We start from the raw sequence: 19,761 nt of genomic DNA on the forward strand, positions 1-19,761 counted from the left end.
TTTCAGAAGAGAAAACAGGCATAGAGAAATGAGGTTGCTTGCTCAAGATACCTGAGTTACTTAAGTTTTAGGGCCAGGACTTGAATCCAACCACTGTGACTCTAGAGCCAGTACTATTGATCATTATATGGTAAAACTGTAAACCTAAATGTTTCACAGTGATTGTTAGGGTCCATCCATACAGTGGGGTACTGCCTTCTCAGCCGTGAAAATAATTATAGAATAATATAAATACATGAAAGGATGTCTTGGTATATGTGAGAAAAAGTAAGATTTAAAAACATGATTCCATTTGGTAAAAAAACCGAAAATATATCGATGTTTGGGAGGATATGTGCCAAATTGTTAAATGGTTATTTCTGAGTGTAGTTTTATAGGTGATTATTTTTTTTTTTGCTTATCCAAATTTTCTAACTTCTACAATGACTATAAATTATCATGTGTTATAATTAAGATATTAAGATGTTATTTTTCAATAAAAAAATATGTTACATAAGCTGAGAAATTTGGGTTTTATACTCTGCATTTTAAGCAAGTGTGTAGAAATTGTACATAAATGAGAATTTGTAAATGCATGTAGTGTTTTGTAATTTTTTGTTTGATTCCTTATTCTGGAAGTAATATCAATTGAGTAGAGAAACATATCACTGACTCCTAGCACCTAGCATAATCAATTATCCCATTTTCTTGTGTTTTGTTACTCTTATGTGTAATGTTTTAAATATTCATCCCAGTGTCATCCCAGTTAGTCACACTCTAGCTGTGTGATTTTAGGCAGTTTACTTAATCTCTCCATGTCTCAGTTTCCTTCTTTGTAAAATGGGGATTATTATAATACTTAGCTCATGATGATTGGAAAGATTAAATGAGTTATTTCATATAAAGTGAACAGTATCTGACACATAGTTAATAGCTCAATAAATGTTAGCAATTATAGGATCACAGTCCACCATTCAAACTCTTAGAGTCTAATAGGTTATGGAATTAGGAATTTTTTTTGATAAGGGCAAGGTAGTAATGTATAGCCTTCCAATAGAGTCCAGTGCAGTATCCCCCTTCAAAAATGTTACTGTTTCTGCAGCAAAATGTATCAATGTTTGCACTAAATAGGATAAAGACTGTAAATAGCTTCATATCGGTTTGGGTAAGGTTTACCACAAGATGAGTTATTTTGGGTTTCAGAAGTTTTTTGGATTTTTGGAATTGCAGATAAAGAACCTACAAAATACTAATTTTGAGTCCTATTTTATAATATTAAAACATCTTTTCATGGCATTATATAGTTTTATAGTGCATGGTAAATTAAAGTCAATTAAAATGAAATAATGGAAAATGTCCACCTCCATCTCCTTTGATTAAAAAAATACGGAGCACACTGATACTATGATTTTTTTTTTAAATTTTTTTTCTTTTTGAGATGGAGTCTCTGTCACCAGGCAGGAGTGCAGTGGCACGATCTTAGCTCACTACAGTCTCCACCTCCTGGGTTCAAGTGATTCTCCTGCCTCAGCCTCCCGAGTAGCTGGGACTACAGGCGTGCGCCACCATGCCCAGCGAATTTTTGCATTTTTAGTAGAAACGTGGTTTCACCATGTTGGCCAGGATGGTCTCGATCTCTTGACCTTGTGATCTGCCTGCCTTGGCCTCCCAAAGTGCAGTGATTACAGGTGTGAGCCACTGTGCCCAGCCTAAAAGTTTCGCAGTCTAAAATGAAAAAAAAAATGGCTGGGCGCAGTGTCTCATGTCTGTAATTCCCGCACCTTGGGAGGCTGAGGCGGGTGGATCAGTTGAGGTCAGGAGTTCGAGACCAGCCTGGCCAATATGGTGAAACGCCGTCTCTACTAAAAATACAAAAATTAGCCAGACATGGTGGCGTGCGCTTGTGTCACAGCTACTCGGGAGGCCGAGGCGGGAGCAACCCTTTAGCCTGGGAGGTGGAGGTTGTAGTGAGCCGAGGTTGCGCCACTGTACTGCAGCCTGGGTGACAGAGCAAGATTCTGTCTCAAGAGAAAAAAAAAAACAAAACAAAACTGAAACTTTAAAAAACTACTCTTGTTGGTCCTGACTGTGATTCTATTTTTAAGAATATTTTAAACCCACTAATGCTGTGATTATATAATATAGAATCTTTTTTTTCTGAATGAGGCTTGAGCATTCCTATAACCCAATTAGCTTGTTTATGTCTCATTACACTTGAGGGATAAGATACTTTTACTATGGTGGTTTACTATAGTAGTGATTCTTTTTTTTTTTTGTGAGATGGAGTTTCATTCTTGTCACCCAGGCTGGAGTGCAGTGGCGTGATCTTGGTTCACTGTAACCTCTGCCTCCTGAGTTCAAGTGATTCTCCCACATAGCTGCAGTTACAGGTGCCCGCCACCACACCCAGCTAACTTTTTTATATTTAGTAGAGACGGGGTTTAGCCATGTTGGCTAGGCTGGTCTCGAACTTCTGACCTCAAGTGATCTGCCCGCCTTGGCCTCCCAAAGTGCTGAGATTACAGGCATAAGCCACTGCGCCCAGCCTATAGTAATGATTCTTTAAAGGAGGTGGGTAGATGCCAGTATGATACCTGTCTTTAACACACCCATTCTGTGCACGTAGACACTGAGGTGGTTTTAAAATGACAGAACGGAACTTTGGAATTAGGTCGATTCTTCTCATTATGATAACGGTTTTGGATGTATAGCCCCTTCTGACTCCTGGAATCCTTTATGTCCACAGCACTTCCCATGTATCCAAACAGAGGAAAAAATAATTAGTAGTCTAGTGCTTGTTTCAGCAGCAAATATACTAAAATTGGAACGATGCAGAGAAGATTAGCATGGTCCCTGCACAAGGATGACACATAAATTTGTGATGTGTTCCATGTTTATTCTTTTTAATGATAAAAAATAAAAAAAATTTGTGTGGTAAGTGAATGATCTAAAAATTTCCTTTACGCCCTGAATGGCTTGTGTGAACTCTGTGTCTTTGCCGATGGGATTCTTCTTCCTATGTTCCTTTACTTGTTCCATTCATAGAGACCCTCACTTTCTCTCCCTTAGTGCTATGGTCTAAATGCTTGTGTCTCCCCATAATTCATGTTGAAATCTTAACCTCCAAGATGATGGCATTAGGAGGTGGGGCCTTTGGGAGGTGACTAGCTCAGATGGGTAGAGCCCTCACAAGTGGGATTAGTGCTCTTAAAAAATAGACTCCAGGCTGGATGCAGTAGCTCATGCTTATAATCCCAGCACTTTAGGAGGCTGAGGTGCGTAGATCAGGAGGTCAGGAGTACAAGACCAGTCTGGCCAAGATGGTGAAACCCCATCTCTACTAAAAATACAAAAATTAGCTGGGCGCGATGGTAGGCGCCTGTAATCCCAGCTACTCGGGAGGCTGAGGCAGGAGAATCGCTTGAACCTGGGGAGTGGAGGTTGCAGTGAGCAGAGATCACGCCACTGCTCTCCAGCCTGAGTGACAGAATGAGACTCTGTCTCAAAAAAAAAAAAAAAAAAAAAAAGGAGACTCCAGACAGCTTGTTAGCTCTTTCTTCCACATGAGGTTACAGCAAAAAGACTGCTGTCTAGAAGCTGGCCCTTACCAGATACTGAATCTGCCAGTGCCTTATCTTGGACTTCTCAGCCTCCAGAACTATTAAAAATGGTTTTCTGGGCTGGGTGTGGTGGTTGCTACCTGTAATCCTGGCACTTTGAGGAGGCTGAGGTGGGAGGATTGCTTGAGACCAGCCTAGGCAACATAGATCCTATCTCTACAAAAAAAAAAAAAAAAAAAAAGAAAATCATTTTCTGTTGTTTAGTAAGCTACCCAGTTCATGGTATTTTGTTACAGCAACCCAGTCTAAGACATTTAACTTACTCCTGTACGCACTAGATACAGTCTGCACTTTGACATCGGTCACTTATTTTATATTTTACTGGACGCATATTGTCAGATTTTTCCACCATCGATTTCTTCTGTTTTCCCTCACAGGTCACAGCATATTTGTGGAGGAAGGTGAGTAATTATGAAGATTTCTTGGCCACTATAAATTTATGCTGAACAATTCCAAATAGGCCCTTCCTACTTCTTGGCAATCATCTTATTAATTGCATTTTTCTGTTGTCTTATATTCCTTCTTCCTCTTTAACTCTTAATAGATGCCATTTACTTCTATTTAAGTGAAAAAGGAAAACAGAATACAAGCTTGCACATTTTTTTTTCATTGTAACCATGACAAATCACTGTTCTTTCATCTTATTTTGTAAATTGAATAGAAGAAGGATCCTGCTGCCACAGTTAACTACCTCTCTGGTCACTTTGATTGTTTTTTTTTTTTTTTTTTTTTTTTTGAGCCGGAGTCTTACTCTGTTGCCCAGGCTGGAGTGCAGTGGCACAATCTCGGCTCACTGCAACCTCTGCCTACTGGATTCAAGCGATTCTCCTGCCTCAGCCTCCCGAGTAGCTGGGATTACAGGTGCGTGCCACCACGCCCGGCTAAGTTTTTTTCTATTTTTAGTAGAGACGGGATTTCACTGTGTTAGCCAGATGGTCTCGATCTCCTGACCTTGTGATCTGCCTGCCTTGGCCTCCCAAAGTGCTGGGATTACAGGCGTGAGCCACTGCGCCTGGCCTTGATCATTATTTGCAATGTTTTTTCTTCGCTGTCTTAAAATATGTACGGACTTCTGTACTTTGGGAGGAAAAAGAATCAATTTTGATGAACTGCTGCTACTGTTCTATCTGCTGCATTTCTCTTCTTTATTTTCAAAAATTTTAAGAATTGACTTACCGTTGTTGCCCTGAGTTCTTACTTTTTTTTTTGAGACAAGGCCACACTGTGTTGCCCAGGCTGGAGTACAATTGCAGCTCACTGCAGCCTTGACCTCCCTGGGCTCAGGTGATCCTCCTACCTCAGTTTCCTGAGTAGCTGGGACTACAGGTATGTGCCACCATGCCTGGCTAATTTTTGTATTTTTCTGGTAGAGACAAAGTCTCACTGTGTTGTCCAGGCTATTCAACTCCTGAGTTCTTTTACTACTTCTTTCCTAAATTACGCAGTTTTGGAATATCATAATTCAGATTGTTGCTTCAGAGGACATCTTTTTTGTCAATAATAACGGCTTCATCCTGACTCTCTTCAGCTAGTATATATGTGTTACTGTTTCCACCAAGGCTTCTTAATGTTCTTTCCTTGCCCTTTGTGTTAATTTGCCATCCTGGTTTTCCCTTCTGACTACTGCTTTTCTGTTTTCTTTGTTGTTTCTTGAGCTTCTTAGCACTGTTAGTCTCATCAGTACTTGATTATCTGTTCCCCTCTCAGATGTTTTATATGCTGATGGCTCCCAAATGTGTGTCCCATCCGTGTTTGTTGCTCTAATAGTTTACTGGATATTTCTGTTGGAAAACTCAAGGAATTTCCATCACTTTTAGATTTATTATTATTCAGCCTCCCACCTGCTTTCAGCATTTCTCTTAATTTTGTCATACTTAAATCTTGAAGTAGTCTGCAATGCATACTTTTGCTTTCTTTTTTTTTTTTTTGCCTATTATTTACTTCCTTTAAACTTTAGATTTTCCTTCCTTGAATCCGTTTTGCATATGGCTGCCAGAATGATTTTCCTGAAAAATTTTTGAACCCATTGCTAAACATATAAGCCTAAGGGGAGAACATGTGCTGTTGACCTTTGCACTGTCTATTCTGTCAAACAAAGTGAATTGAACCTGTGCTGAATAAATGTTTGAAAGGGTCACCATTTGCTCAAAAATTTGAATGGCTCCCAGTTGTTTACAAGATAAAGTCCAAATTCTACTTCTGACTTTCCAACCTTTTTATATTCTTTTTCAGCCTTATTCCTTACTGTTTGACATTATTAAGCTGGGGTTTCCTCTGTAATATACCTTGCTTAAGCACAACTCCGTGCATTCTTCCTTTTCCTTGCCTGTCAGAGCCTACTCAGGGATGTTTGCCCTGCGGCCGGCACTGTTCTAATCTCTAGTGTTAGAATAATGAACAAAACGAAGACAAAGTCCCTGTTTTCTTGGAGCTGACGTTTGTGGGGAGGGACTCATAGTAAATAAATATGTGATATTAGGTGGTAATGAGTAAAATGAAAAGGAATAAAAGTAGGTAAGGGGAGGCCAGGTGCGGTGGCTCATGCCTGTAATCCCAGCATTTTGGGAGGTCAAGGCGGACAGATCACAAGGTCAGGAGATCAAGACCATCCTGGCCAACATGGTGAAACCCCATCTCTACTAAACATACAAAAACTAGCTGGGCGTGGTGGTGTGTGCCTGTAGTCCCAGCCGCTCGGGAGGCTGAGGCAGGAGAATTGCTTGAACCTGGGAGGCGGAGGTTGCAGTGAGCTGAGATGGCGCCACTGCATCTCCAGCCTGGCGACAGAGTGAGACTCCATCTTAAAAAAAAAAAAAAGGAGGTAAGGGGATAGATTGGTGAGATGTGGTAGCTATCTTAGGTGGTCTGCGAAAGCTACTCCCTGGGCGTCCTGGAGTGCAGGAGCAAGCCATGCAGTTATCTAAGTGAAGAGTTTTCTAGGCAACGGAACCAACATGTGCTAGACCCTAAAGTGCGAACACATTTGCCTTGTTCAAAGAATTGCTAAGACTTTTGTGGCTAGAGCACAGTAACTAAGGGTGAGAATGAGAGAGGAGCTGAGAAGAGATGGTGGGGAGACAGGTTATGCTTCAGATGTTAAGTCCTTCATTGAAGAGGCCTTCCTTGACTGCTACAATTTGTTAATATAAACCTTGGAACCTATCAACTATGGAAGTAGCTCTCAGATGATTGTTTATTCTGACTCCCAATAAAAAATACATCTTATATGGTAATTGTCTATTTATGTTACTGTGTGCATGTGTGTGTGTGAGAGATAACTACATTTGATATATGCTGATATTTTCAAAAACATTGGCTTTAACCCACTAAAGTGATTTCACAGTCTGTTAATAGGTCATGACTAACAGTTTGAAGAACACTGATCTATGGTATCTATACCCGCTTAAACAAAACACTGAACTACAAACTACTTTTGTTATAATCCACACATTTTTTCAGTTTGTGAAATATTTTTGGTTAAAGATCTTACCTTCAATTTCTGTGTTTGTAGGCTTACAGTGTTTGTAATAATGCTGAATAGAAAGGACTTGTTTAATTTGGCAAACATCTGTTGAGTGGTGTATTAGAAGCTGCTAGATACTAAAATACACGTAAGAAGAAGATAAACTATTAGCCTTTACTCCTATAAGGGTTAAAAAAAAAAAAAAAAAAAAGATAAATCCCTATCTGAATTCCTAAGGTTTATGAGAGAGGAAAGCTTGTAAATAAATCATTTGTAATGTGATGGAATCTATCTAATAATGAAAGTGTGTTAAGGCCACAATGAGAGAATAAAGAAGTGATTAATTCATTTTGCTGAGAAGGTCAAGGGAAACTTATTGGAGGAGGTAATGTCTGATCTGGGTTTGGAGGGAGAATAGAACTACTTAGGTAAGTTTGGGAGGGAACGACTTCTTAGGCAGGATAACATATAAAGGAGTAGAATTGTGAGAGAGAATAGCACATGAGGGTATTGTAGATAACTCTATATTAAAATATAAATCCAAGGGGGAAATGTTGAGTGAAGAGGCTGCAGTGAGGCACAGGTCATATCCTTGAAGGTCTGGGATGCTTTGGAGTTACCACTTACTGATTATGCATATTAGGGGAAAATACTGTATAGTCAGAATCAACTTGTAGGAAGTTGCCATATGGGAAGTAAGATACCATCTCTCGATAATTCCAAAACAGCCAGTTTTTCATCTAGTGATGAAATATATCACCGTTTCCTCAATTGTGCTCTAGAGGAAGGTGGCTTACATTTATGGGCCATGTTGTACAAAATAAAATCGTATGAAACATTAACTTATCTATTGCAATGAGAAGTTCATTTCATAAGATGCATTTGAAGAACTGAGACCTACTGAGGAAATAGATTCATATTTCAGGCTCATGCTGGGACTTATGTTTATTAAATAGAATGGTGAGTAGCCAAATGTTTAAATCTTCTTTTTTGTTTTTTTTTTTTTTTTGAGACAGAATTTCACTCTTGTTGCCCAGGCTGGAGTGCAGTGGTGTGATCTCGGCTCACTGCAACCTCCACCTCCCAGGTTCAAGTGATTCTTCTGCCTCAGCCTCCCGGGGTAGCTGGGATTACAGGCATGCGCCACCATGCCCGGCTAATTTTGTTCTTTTAGTAGAGACGGAGCTTCTCCATGTTGGTCAGGCTCGTGTCGAACTACCGACCTCAGGTGATCTGCCCACCCTGGCCTCCCAAGGTGCTGGGATTACAGACGTGAGCCACTGCACCTGGCCTAAATCATTTTCAAGTTAAATACACATATGGTTCAGTGCCACTGTATTCTATGGGTGATTGGAATGCATAATTATATCTACGTTCATTTTGGAAAGGTATTTTGATACATTTGACCAAACCACAATTTAAAACTTTATGACAACATTAACATTTAGAATATACAAATTTTAAAGAAAAAAAGAATATACAAATTTAAAACAGACTGAGAGGAGTATGCAACATATGTAATAAACCAGAAATATACATATTGCACTCCTACAAAGAGAATGAAATGATAAAATAGGTAAAGAATATGAATAGGCAGTTTCTGAAGAGGAAACATAGTGGCCAACAAACATTTGATAAAGATGCACGGTCTCAGTAGTTTGAGAAATGCATGTTAAAACACAGTAATAGCATACTGTGCAGCTGTATAAAAAAATGAGGAAGTTCACCTCTCTGTGAACTAATGGGAAAAGATCTCTGGGATGTGTTAAACAGGAAAAGCAAGTGGGGAACAGTGTTATGTGGTAATGTTATTTATTTATTTTTTTGGTGATTATAGAAATGCTGGAAGGATACTCATGAAACTAGTAAAGGTGATTACTTGTTGGAGTTGTGGGTCCAGGCTGGGCTGAGGAGGAGCAGTGAGTAGTGTAAATACTTCCGTTGAGAATTTTCAATGTATACATTTCTGTGTTTGGGCTTTTGAGCTAAATGAAAGTATTGCCTATTAAAAAAAGAAAAAGATGTGAAGTAGACTTTATAGAACTTGACGACCAACTGTCTTAGTCCATTTGTGGTACTGTAACAAAAATATAAACTAGTGACTTATAAACAATAGAAATTTATTTCTCACAGTTCTGGAGGCTGGGAAGTTCAAGATCAAGGTGGTGGCAGATTCCGTGGCTGGTGAGGGTCCATTTCCTATTTTACTGATGGAGCCACCTTGCTGTGCCCTCATATGGTGAAGGGACAAAGCAGTTATCTGGCAGTAATTCCATCCATGAAATTATGAATGGAATGATAAGGTTTGCCCTCATGACCTAATCATCACTCAAAGTCCCCATCTACTAATACCATCACCTTGGGGTTAGGGTTTCAACATGTTAATTTTGTGGGGACACAAACATTGAGACCAGCTGTATGTAGAAGATGAGGGAGAGGGAAGAGTTTAAGATAGCTCCCAGGTTTCTAAATTGGGAAGTAAAGAGGCTGTTAATATTATCAGGTAATACAGAAGGAAGATTAGGTTTTGGCATGTGCCTGGGAAGTTCTGGACATGCTAACTGACTACTCACCTTACTACTTTTTAGTTTTTATCACCTTACTACTTTTTAGTTTAGTGTTGGTATAATTTATGTGCTTTAGATATGGAACTTTTGAGCTTATCTTAAACATGAATGTTAAGTAGTCATCAATAAATATTCTTTATCCATGGACATATTCTGGGTTAATTTTTAGAAAATTATGACTAATTCTATAATCATAATAGGGACACTGATAAACACAGGTAGAATGTAGATAGAGAAATAGAGAATGTATATCTGATAAATATATAGCTTAGGTGGAAAGTAAGAGCTTAATTTATTAACATGGTTTCAAGAAGCTTTATTTTTTTTTTTCCAAGATGGAGTCTTACTCTGTTGCCCAAGCTGGAGTGCAGTGGCACAATCTTGACTTACTGCAACCTCTGCCTCCCAGGTTCAAGTGATTCTCCTGCCTCAGTCTACCAAGTAACTGGGATTACAGGTGCCTGCCACCATGCCCTGGTTAATTACCGGTTATTTATTTGTTTGTTTATTTTTTGAGACGGAGTGTCACTTTGTTGCCCAGACTGGAGTGCAGCAGTACGATCTTGGCTCACTGCAACCTCTGCTTACCAGGCTCAAGCAATGCTCCCGCCTCAGCCTCCCGAGTAACTGGGACTACAGGCACGCACCACCATGCTTGGCTAATTTTGTATTTTTAGTAGAGACAGGGTTTCATCATGTTGGCCAGGCTGATCTGGAATTCCTGACCTCAGGTGATCTGCTCGCCTTGGCCTCCCAAAGTGCTGGGATTACAGGTAGGAGCCACCGCACCCAGCTGCTGGTTAATTCTCGTGTTTTTAGTAGAGATGGGGTTTCACCATGTTTGCTAGTTTGGTCTCGAACTCCAGATCTCAGGTGATCTGCCTGCCTCGGCCTCCCAAAGTGAGACATGAGCCACCATGTCTGGCCTATGGTTCCAATTTAATGACATCGTTTGATATCTGAAATTCAAAGAAATAAAAATATATATGAATAAGGAAGTCATCATGGTAGATGAGCTTATGCTGTAATATTTAAAACTGAAGTTTAGGCCAGGTGTGGTGACTCATGCCTGTAATCCCAGCACTTTGGTAGGCCAAGGTGGGTGGCTCACTTGAGCCCAGGAGTTCAACACCAGCCTGTGTAACATGGTGAAGCCCTGTCTCTACAAAAAATGAAAAAAATTAGCTGGGCATGGTGGTGTGTGCCTGTAGTCCCAGCTTCTCGGGAGGCTGAGGTGGGAGGATCCCTCGAGCCCAGGAGGTGTGAGCCAACATCACACCGCTATACTCCAGCCTGGGAGACAGAACTCTGAAAGAAAAATAAATCTCTTTGAAATTTAGGGAAGTTTATAACAGCACAGAAATATTTTTTTATGTAGTACCTTTGGGAGTAACTGTATATAAGACAAAGAAAGAGATTTAACCTAATGGAGACATGGAGTCATAACATGTTGGGTGCTACTTAAAACAAGCTCTTTGTCGGGTGTGGTGGCTCACGCCTGTAATCCCAGCACTTTGAGAGGCCGAGGTGGTTGGATCGCTTGAAGTCAGGAGTTAGAGACCAGCCTGACCAACATGGTGAAACCCCATCTCTACTAAAAGTACAAAAATTAGCCGGGCGTGGTGGCATGCGCCTGTAATCCCAGCTACTTGGGAGGCTGAGGCAGGAGAATCACTTGAACCCGGGAGGCAGAGGTTGCAGTGAGCCAAGATCACACCACTACATTCCATCCTGGGCCACAGAGCGAGACTTTGTCTCAATAAACAAAAAACAAAAACAAGCTTTTGGTATATAATTTAGAGTTTAAATTTTTTTTGAGTGAATTATATTTCAGAATCTGATTTTTGAGGTTCTAATATATCCATACTACTTTTACCTGAGTTTTATTTGGCTAGAGTCTAAAATTAAGTAAAAGAGGAGCACAGATAAAGCACATACTTGCAGGACTTGCAAATAAATGTAGTTTTTTTCTGGATTTTTGTTAGTAAGGATTTGGGTATGGAATAGTAATGAAAAAGAACTACTAAGTAATTCTTTGTTTTCTTTTTTAATTGAGACGGGGTCTGTCTCTAACACTCAGGCTGGAGTGCAGTGGAGCAATCTCAGCTCACTGCAGTCCTCTACTTGGACTCTGGTGATCCTCTCACTTCAGCCTCCCGAGTAGCTGGGACCACATGCTTGCATCACCACACCTGGCTATTTTTTGTATTTTTTGGTGGAGACGAAATTTCTTCATGTTGTCCAGGCTGTTCTTGAACTCCTGAGCTCAAGTGATCTGCTTGCCTCAGTCTCCCAAAGTGCTGGGACTACTACAGGTGTGAACCACTGCACTCAGCCAGTAATTTTTGCTTGAGATTCAAAACTTTTAACCATTTATGTCTGAAGAGAAAATAGTTTACTAGTAAAAGTTTACTTTTTAAGAGTCTTTTATTGCTGGCTTAGTCTTTCAAAAAATGCTTTAAAATTACAAATATTATAGAATCTCGTAACAGGTGGAGATGGGCTTGTTTATGTGAGAGTGAAAAGGGTCTGAAACGTTCTGCCACCTCCAACCTGTGCTTACCTCTTTAGCCACTGCCCTTCTTGGTACTGAAGTCTGGAGCTTTGGGAATCACAAATTGAGAAATGCTGGATTGGGCTGGGCTAGAGTTTTGGATGGGCTCTGACCTCTTCATATATATATATATATATATAAAAGTAATTTTTTCTTCTTGAGACAAGGTCTCACTCTTTTGTCCAGGCTGGAGTGCAGTGGTGTGATTATGGCCCACTGCAGCCTCAATCTCTTGGGCTCAAGTGATCCTCCCACTTCAGCTTCCTGAGTAGCTGAGACTACAAGCACACACCACTGTGGCTGACTGGCCTGGTGCTCCTGAGCTCAGGAAATCCCCCTGCCTCATCCTCTCAGTCATGTACCACCATGCCTGGCTACATTTAACTTTTTATAATAGATTTGTGTATATTTAATTGTAGTAAACCATAAAATAGACCAAAATCTATATATATTTTATGCATTCTTGACACCTTTTTCTTAAGTTTTTAAATATGCAGTTGGTGAGTTTTGTTTTTGAGACAGTGTCTTGTTCTGTTGCCCAGGATGGAGTGCAGTGGCATGAACATGGCTCACTGTAACTTTGACCTCCTGGGTTCAAATGATCCTCCTTCTTCAGCCTCCTGAGTAGCTGGGACCACAGCTGCATGCCACCATGCCTGGCTAATTAAAAAATTAAAAATTTTTTTTGTAGAGATGGAGTCTCACTATGTTGCCTAGTCTGATCTTGAACTCCTGGGCTTAAGCAATCTGCCTGCCTCACCTTCCTGAAGTGCTGGGATTACAGGTGTGAGACACTGTGCCTAGGCTTGTGCGTTTTTTTTTTTTTTTTAAATTTTCAAAAAATTTAACTTATATCTTTTCTTTTTGCTTCTTTTTTTTTTGAGACGGAGTCTTACTCTATTGCCCAAGCTGGAGTGCAGTAGTGTGATCTTGGCTTACTGCAACCTCCTCCTCCTGGGTTCAAGCAGTTCTCCCTGCCTCAGCCTCCTGAGTAGCTGGGATTGCAGGTGCCTGCCACCATGCCCGGCTAATTTTTGTATTATTTTAATAAAGATGGGTTTTTGTCATGTTGGCCAGACTAGTCTCAAGCTCCTGACCTCAGGTGATCCACCTGCCTTGGCCTCCCAAAGTGCTGGGATTACAGGCGTGAGCCACCGTGTCCAGCCTCAAAATAATTTTCTAATATATTAAAAAAAAATGTATGCGTGAACTGTGCAATTCAAACCTATGTTGTTCAAGGGTCAAGCTGTACATCAGGAAGGTCACTTCCAAATATGTCTGGTTTCTGGATAATAGTGGCCTAAATTAGACCAATCTTCTTTTTTTGTTTTTTGAGTCGGAGTCTTGCTCTATCGCCCAGGCTGCAGTGCAGCAGCGTGATCTTGGCTCACTGCAACCTGTCCTCTTGGGTTCAAGCGATTCTCCTACCTCACCCTCCCCAGTAGCTAGGATTACAGGTGCATGCCACTGTGCCTGGCTAATTTTGTATTTTTAATAGAGATGGGGTTACACCATGTTGGCCAGGCTGGTCTTGAACTCCTGACCTCATGATCCACCCGCCTTGGCCTCCCAAAATGCTGGGATTCCAGGTGTGAGCCACTGCTCCCGGCCGACCAGTCTTCTTTTTGAAGACAATTGAGAATGTTGGATAAAATACATAGAACATTGCCTTAATAGCTTTGAAGAACTGGGGAATCTGTTAAGCCAAATTCTGGAAGAAAGCCTAAAGCAAGAAGTTAACAGACTGTCTGGTGAACTGAAGCCACTTTTGCCTTCAATATGTTTGCCAATATCAAGAAATTTAGATTTCTGTTCATCAGTCTTACGGGGTGAGGTGGACAGAAATTAAGATGCAGAGCCCACCCAACATGTGGACATGTAAAGGCTTATGAGATATTCTTGCCTGATTAGGCTTGGGCTCCATATATCTATAGCTGAGAGGTAAGGATGAACCAGAACTAACCCCTTTTCATCACCTTTCATCACCTACCTCTCAATCAAATATCAAGGAACTTCAAGACAAGTTGTGTAGGCACTGAGCAGAGCAGGAGGAAAAAAGAGAAAGGAAACAAGCAAACACAAGTCTTTACAAAGCTGTGCCCATAGCATAGGTGGGAAAGGGAACCGTAAGCCATACCTAATTTAGGTTGGTTCCTGACTCCAGGTGCTTGTCAGAAGCAAATGCAAATGTTCTCTGATGGAAGGCTCCTTCATCTTAGGCCTCCCCACAGTTTTTCAAGGACAGTAATCAGCCCGTAGTCAAAAGATAACTAGACATACAAGGAGACAAGGAACCATAGGCATGAACCAGTAGAAACAACAGACAGCAGAAAAAGATTTTCATAGGCACGATGTAATAGAATTAAAAGCTATGTAATGAAACAACCAAGTTTACTGTGTTTACAGAAATAAGTGACAAATTTGAGAATAGGGAATAGGAAATGATTTATTTATTTATTTATTTATTTATTTATTTATTTATTTATTATTTTTTTTTTTTGAGACGGAGTCTCGCTCTGTCTCCCAGGCTGGAGTGCAGTGGCCAGATCTCAGCTCACTGCAAGCTCCGCCTCCCGGGTCCACGCCATTCTCCTGCCTCAGCCTCCCGAGTAGCTGGGACTACAGGCGCCCGCCACCTCACCCGGCTAATTTTTTTTGTATTTTTTAGTAGAGACGGGGTTTCACCGTGTTAGCCAGGATGGTCTCGATCTCCTGACCTCATGATCCACCCGTCTCGGCCTCCCAAAGTGCTGGGATTACAGGCTTGAGCCACCGTGCCCGGCCAGGAAATGATTTATTTTTTTAAGTGGCATCATAGTTTTGAAAAAAACAAATAGAACTTTTAGAATAAAAAATAACTGATTAGGAGTTTGAGGCCAGCCTGGGCAACATGGTGAAACCTTGTCTGTACAGAAAATACAAAAAAATTAGCTGGGTATAGCGGCATGTGCCTGTAGTCCCAGCTGCTGAGGAGGCTGACATGGGAGGATTGCTTGAGCCCAGGAAGTCAAGGCTATAGTGAGCCAAGATGGTACCACTTTACTGCAACCTAGGTGACAGAATAAGACCCTGTCTAAAAAAAAAAAAAAAAAAAAAAAAAAAGATAAAGTAACTGAATTAAAAACCTAATGACTCAATTTGCAGCAGATTGGACATATCAGAAAAATTATCAAACTGGAATATAGATTAGATAAAATTATCCAGAATGTAGCATAGATGATGGCTAGAGGCAAAAAGATGGGAATTATAGAAGACAGTGTAAGACATATGGGGATAGAGTGAGAGAGTCTTAATTGGAATTCCAGAAGGAAAGGAAGAGAGAATGGGACATTTGAAGAGATGATGGCTCATATTTTCCAGAACCAAGGAAAAATACCAAACCAGCATGCAAGAATTCCAGTGAATCCTAATTAGGATAATAATAAGTCCACACCTAAACACATTGTAATAAAGTCACAGAAAGCCAAAAGTAGCTGGAGAAAGAGAAAACCATCAAAAGAGCAAGAATTAGAGTAATAGATGACTTTTCTTTTCTTTCTTTTTTCTTTTTTTTTGAGATGGAGTTTCGCTCTTGTTGCCCAGGCTGGAGTGCAATGGTGCAATCTTGGCTCACTGCAACCTCTGCCTTCCGGGTTCAAGCAATTCTCCTGCTTCAGCCTCCCTAGTAGCTGAGATTACAGGTGCCCACAACCACACGCAGCTAACTTTTTGTATTTTTAGTAGAGACAGGGTTTCACTATATTGGCCAGGCTGGTCTCGAACTCCTGACCTCTGGTGATCCACCTGCCTCAGCCTCCTGAAGTATTGGGATTACAGACGTGAGCCACCGCGCCTGGCAGGATGACTTTTCAACAGCAACAGTGGAAATCAGCAGACAGCGAAATGTCTGCTATGTGAAATGAAAACTACCTGTCAATCTAGAATTTTATGCCCAGTGAAAATATATTTAAAGAATGATGGTAAAATAAGGATATTTTCAGATAAAAACAACTTGTCATCAACATCTCACCTGTGAAAGATTGTTTAAAGCAGCACTGTTCAATAGAAGTTTCTGTGGAAATGGGAATGTTACTTATTTTTTTCTTGAGACAGGATCTCACTCTGTTACCCAGGCTGGAGTGTGGTGCAATCATGGCTCACTGAGCTAAAAACAATATATTTATGGATTAAGTAATGTGATAATGTGATAATAATGTGATCACTCAGGAGATCCTCCTACCTCAGCCTCCTGAGTAGCTGGGATCACAGATGCACATTACCTCGACCTGGCTAATTTTTAAAATTATTTGTAGAGACGAGGTCTTGCTATGTTGCTCAGACTCAAATTCCTGTGCTCAGGTGATTCTCCCACCTCAGTCCTAGAAAGTGCTGGGATTATAGGTGTGAGCCATCACATTTGGCCTGGAAATGTTCTTTGTCTGTGCTGTCCAATATTGTAGTCACAAGCTACATAGGGCTATTGAGTACTTGAAATATAACTAGTGTAACCAATAAACTGAATTTTTAGTTTTACTTAATTTTTATTAAATAGCCACATGCACCATATTGGACACTACGTTTTTAAAGGATATACTTAGGACAGAATGAAATTGATCCCAAATCACAAAATGAAATGTATGAAGAGTAAATGAAAGGTAAAGAAAATGATACATATTTAGAGAATGAAAATGAATATGGATTGCATTAAACATAGTAAAAATATCTAATGGATAAACACAAGGGAATAACAAGTAGGATAGATAGAGTCTAGGATTTAAGGTTCTTGTCTTACCTAGAAGGATAGTAATTAAAAACTCTTTGTTACGGAAAATTTTAAATATGTAAAAGAGAAGAGTATAATGAATCCTTACGTATTTATTACCCACCTTCAACCATTATGAATTGATGACTAAAGTGTTTTTATATATATCCCAAGTATTTTAAAGTAAGTCATAACAATCACGTTATTTAACCCATAAATATATTGTTCTTAGCTCATAAAAGGTATGGGCTTAAAGTATAATACCAGTATCATATACAGAAAAAAATTAATACTTAGCATTACATACTTAGTATTCATATTTTCCCAATTATCTAAAAAAATTATTTAAAAAATTATATTTGGTTTTTTCAAACTGGAATCCAAACAGGGTTTACATATTGCATTTGGTTGATGTGTTGCTTATATCTTTTAAAAGCTATAGATTTTTTGGGAAAAGAGAGAATAAAGATTTTGATTAGACTTTACTGCATGGTATAATTTCTAGAAAACCAGTAAAAGAACAGAAACAGAGTGTAACTTCCAGATCAGTAGAGGAAATAAATAGAATGTTAAAAAAGAATTGAGGTAAAAGAAGGCAGCAGCAACAAAGGAGAGAAAAGAAACTGGACAGGGGGTGGGCATAATCCCAGCACTTTGGGAGGCCGAGGCAGGTGGATTGCTTGAGGTCAGGAGTTCGAGACCAGCATGATCAACGTGGTGAAACCCCGTCTCAAGTAAAAATACAAAAATTAGCCCAGCATGGTGGTGCATGCCTGTAATCCCAGCTACTTGGGAGACTGAGGCAAGAGAATCGCTTGAACCCAGGAGGTGGAGGTTGCAGTGAGCCAAGATCATGCCACTGCACTCTAGCCTGGGCGACAGAGCGAGACTCTATTTCAAAACAAAACAACTGAAAACTGAACAGGGGACAAATGGAAAGCACAAAATATGATGTTCGATTTAACTTAAATATATAGTAATTAAAGGTAAATTGTCTAATAACCACACAGGTATCATCCAGGCCTGAGGTGCCAGCAGCTCTTGCCTGGAATAATTTTCTAACTAGTACGCTTGCTTCAGTTCTTGCTTTCCACCATGTATTAACCATATGATAACAAGAGTAGTCTCTTAGCAATGTAAATCACATCACAACACTCTCCTGTTTAAAACTTTCTGACAACTTGGTAGTAATCTCAATAAAATTTACTCTTTACTAGTGCCTATAAGGCTCTCTATGTGATCCAGCCCATTCGTATTTCTACGATTGCATTTGCTGTTATACTTCTTCACTGTAGCTCAGGGCCCTTACATTTGCTGTTCCATTTCCCTGAATCACCAGGGTCAGCCAGAATTCTTAGTTCTAAGCAGTCAAATAATCTCTGGTTAATTGAACAGAAAAGGAATTTATCACAGGAAGAAGCTGCTACCACTACTGTCATTGGAATCTGCTGCCATGTTTACCGCAAAGGGTTCTACACACACTCTGCTTTTTTAATGCACTATCTTCTACATTAAGGTCCAGCACAGATGCTTCTCTTGTGGAGTGGAGGTCATACGACTGTACCCTTGCCATATGGGAAGCAAGGAAGGCAAATAGTCGGTAGTAGACAGAGGTTTCTGCCTTCTTTCAAGATGCATATGGAAGGGAATTCCCCAAGGACAAGGTGTTTTGATGCTAAGCAACCAAGAGAATGACTTGTGCATCATGATGCTTTCTTTGGATCCTTCCTTGGTTTGCTTTTCCCTTTCATTCCTGTTTCTACTCAGTTGTCACCTCAGAGAGGCCTTTCGTAATCACTTTCTCCAGAATGGCAATTCCTTATCCCTAATCTAGTACTCTGTTTCTTACTCTGCCTTACTTTTTCTTCATTCCATTTATCACTGTCACAACCACTACTACTACTACTATTTATTTATTTCTTTATTGTGAAGTTCTTATCCCAGAACATAAGCTCCTTGCTCTTCATATGCTCAGTAAACGTTTGTTGAATGAAGGAGAAGCATATAGATTATGCTATAAATTGCTGAGGAAATTTAAGAACTCAAAGTTTTGTTGGAGAAAAGATCATTTAAAAATGGGCTTTGAAGTATAGAATTTGGAGAGAAAGAATGTAACCATTCTGAAGTGGGAAAATCGCATGAGGGGAGACATTGGGTCTGGAATAAGGTAAGTGTGTATGGGATGAGGAAGGAGAATTGTTTAAAATCAGATAGACTGTCAGGGCCCTATATTAAGAGAAAAATGGATGAAGTAAATGTGTGAGGCAGTTGACAGAGGGACTCAAATTGCAAGGTAAGATCTTGTGATTGCTAGAGTAAGAGATAACTAGTTTTTTTTTTTTTTTAATTAAAAAGTTTGTGATGGGCCGGGCGCGGTGGCTCACGCTTGTAATCCCAGCACTTTGGGAGGCCGAGGTGGGCGGATCACGAGGTCAGGAGATCGAGACCACCCTGGCTAACACGGTGAAACCCCGTCTCTACTAAAAATACAAAAAATTAGCCGGGCGAGGTGGCAGGCTCCTGTAGTCCCAGCTACTCGGGAGGCTGAGGCAGGAGAATGGCGTGAACCCGGGAGGTGGAGCTTGCAGTGAGCCAAGATGGCACACTGCACTCCAGCCTGGGCGACAGAGTGAGACTCCGCCTCAAAAAAAAAAAAAAAAAGTTTGTGATGGTGTTTTCACATAGCCAAGTACTATGCAGCTGTAAAGCAAAATGAGAAAAATCTCTATGCAGTATTTTCCAGGATACATATTAAATGGAGGAAAAAAGCAAAATACAGAACAATGTGTTTAGTATGTTCCTTTGGTGTGAGAAGTAGGGAATGGTGGCTAGGCGTG

The 19,761-nt window shown here is 40.2% G+C and overlaps 1 protein-coding gene and 1 non-coding gene across 10 annotated transcripts in view; both read left to right on the forward strand.

Moving 5' to 3' along the window:
- Positions 1 to 19,761, forward strand: part of LOC116268568 (GA-binding protein subunit beta-1) — a 76,963-nt gene that overhangs the window by 6,093 nt on the left and 51,109 nt on the right. For 3 of the 9 annotated variants that reach the window (XM_031662236.1, XM_009210158.3, XM_009210159.2), the window contains exon 2: positions 3,977 to 4,000. The exons of the other annotated variants lie outside the window; for them this stretch is intronic. The gene's annotated coding sequence lies outside the window, so the exon portion shown is untranslated. The remainder of the gene's footprint in view (positions 1 to 3,976; positions 4,001 to 19,761) is intronic. 9 annotated transcript variants of the gene reach the window in all.
- LOC116273275 lies at positions 2,775 to 2,877 on the forward strand. Its single transcript, XR_004181674.1, has one exon. It is a non-coding gene; the product is annotated as a U6 spliceosomal RNA (small nuclear RNA).

This window comes from Papio anubis, unplaced genomic scaffold, assembly GCF_008728515.1.
Source record: "Papio anubis isolate 15944 unplaced genomic scaffold, Panubis1.0 scaffold50, whole genome shotgun sequence".
NCBI lineage: Eukaryota > Metazoa > Chordata > Mammalia > Primates > Cercopithecidae > Papio > Papio anubis.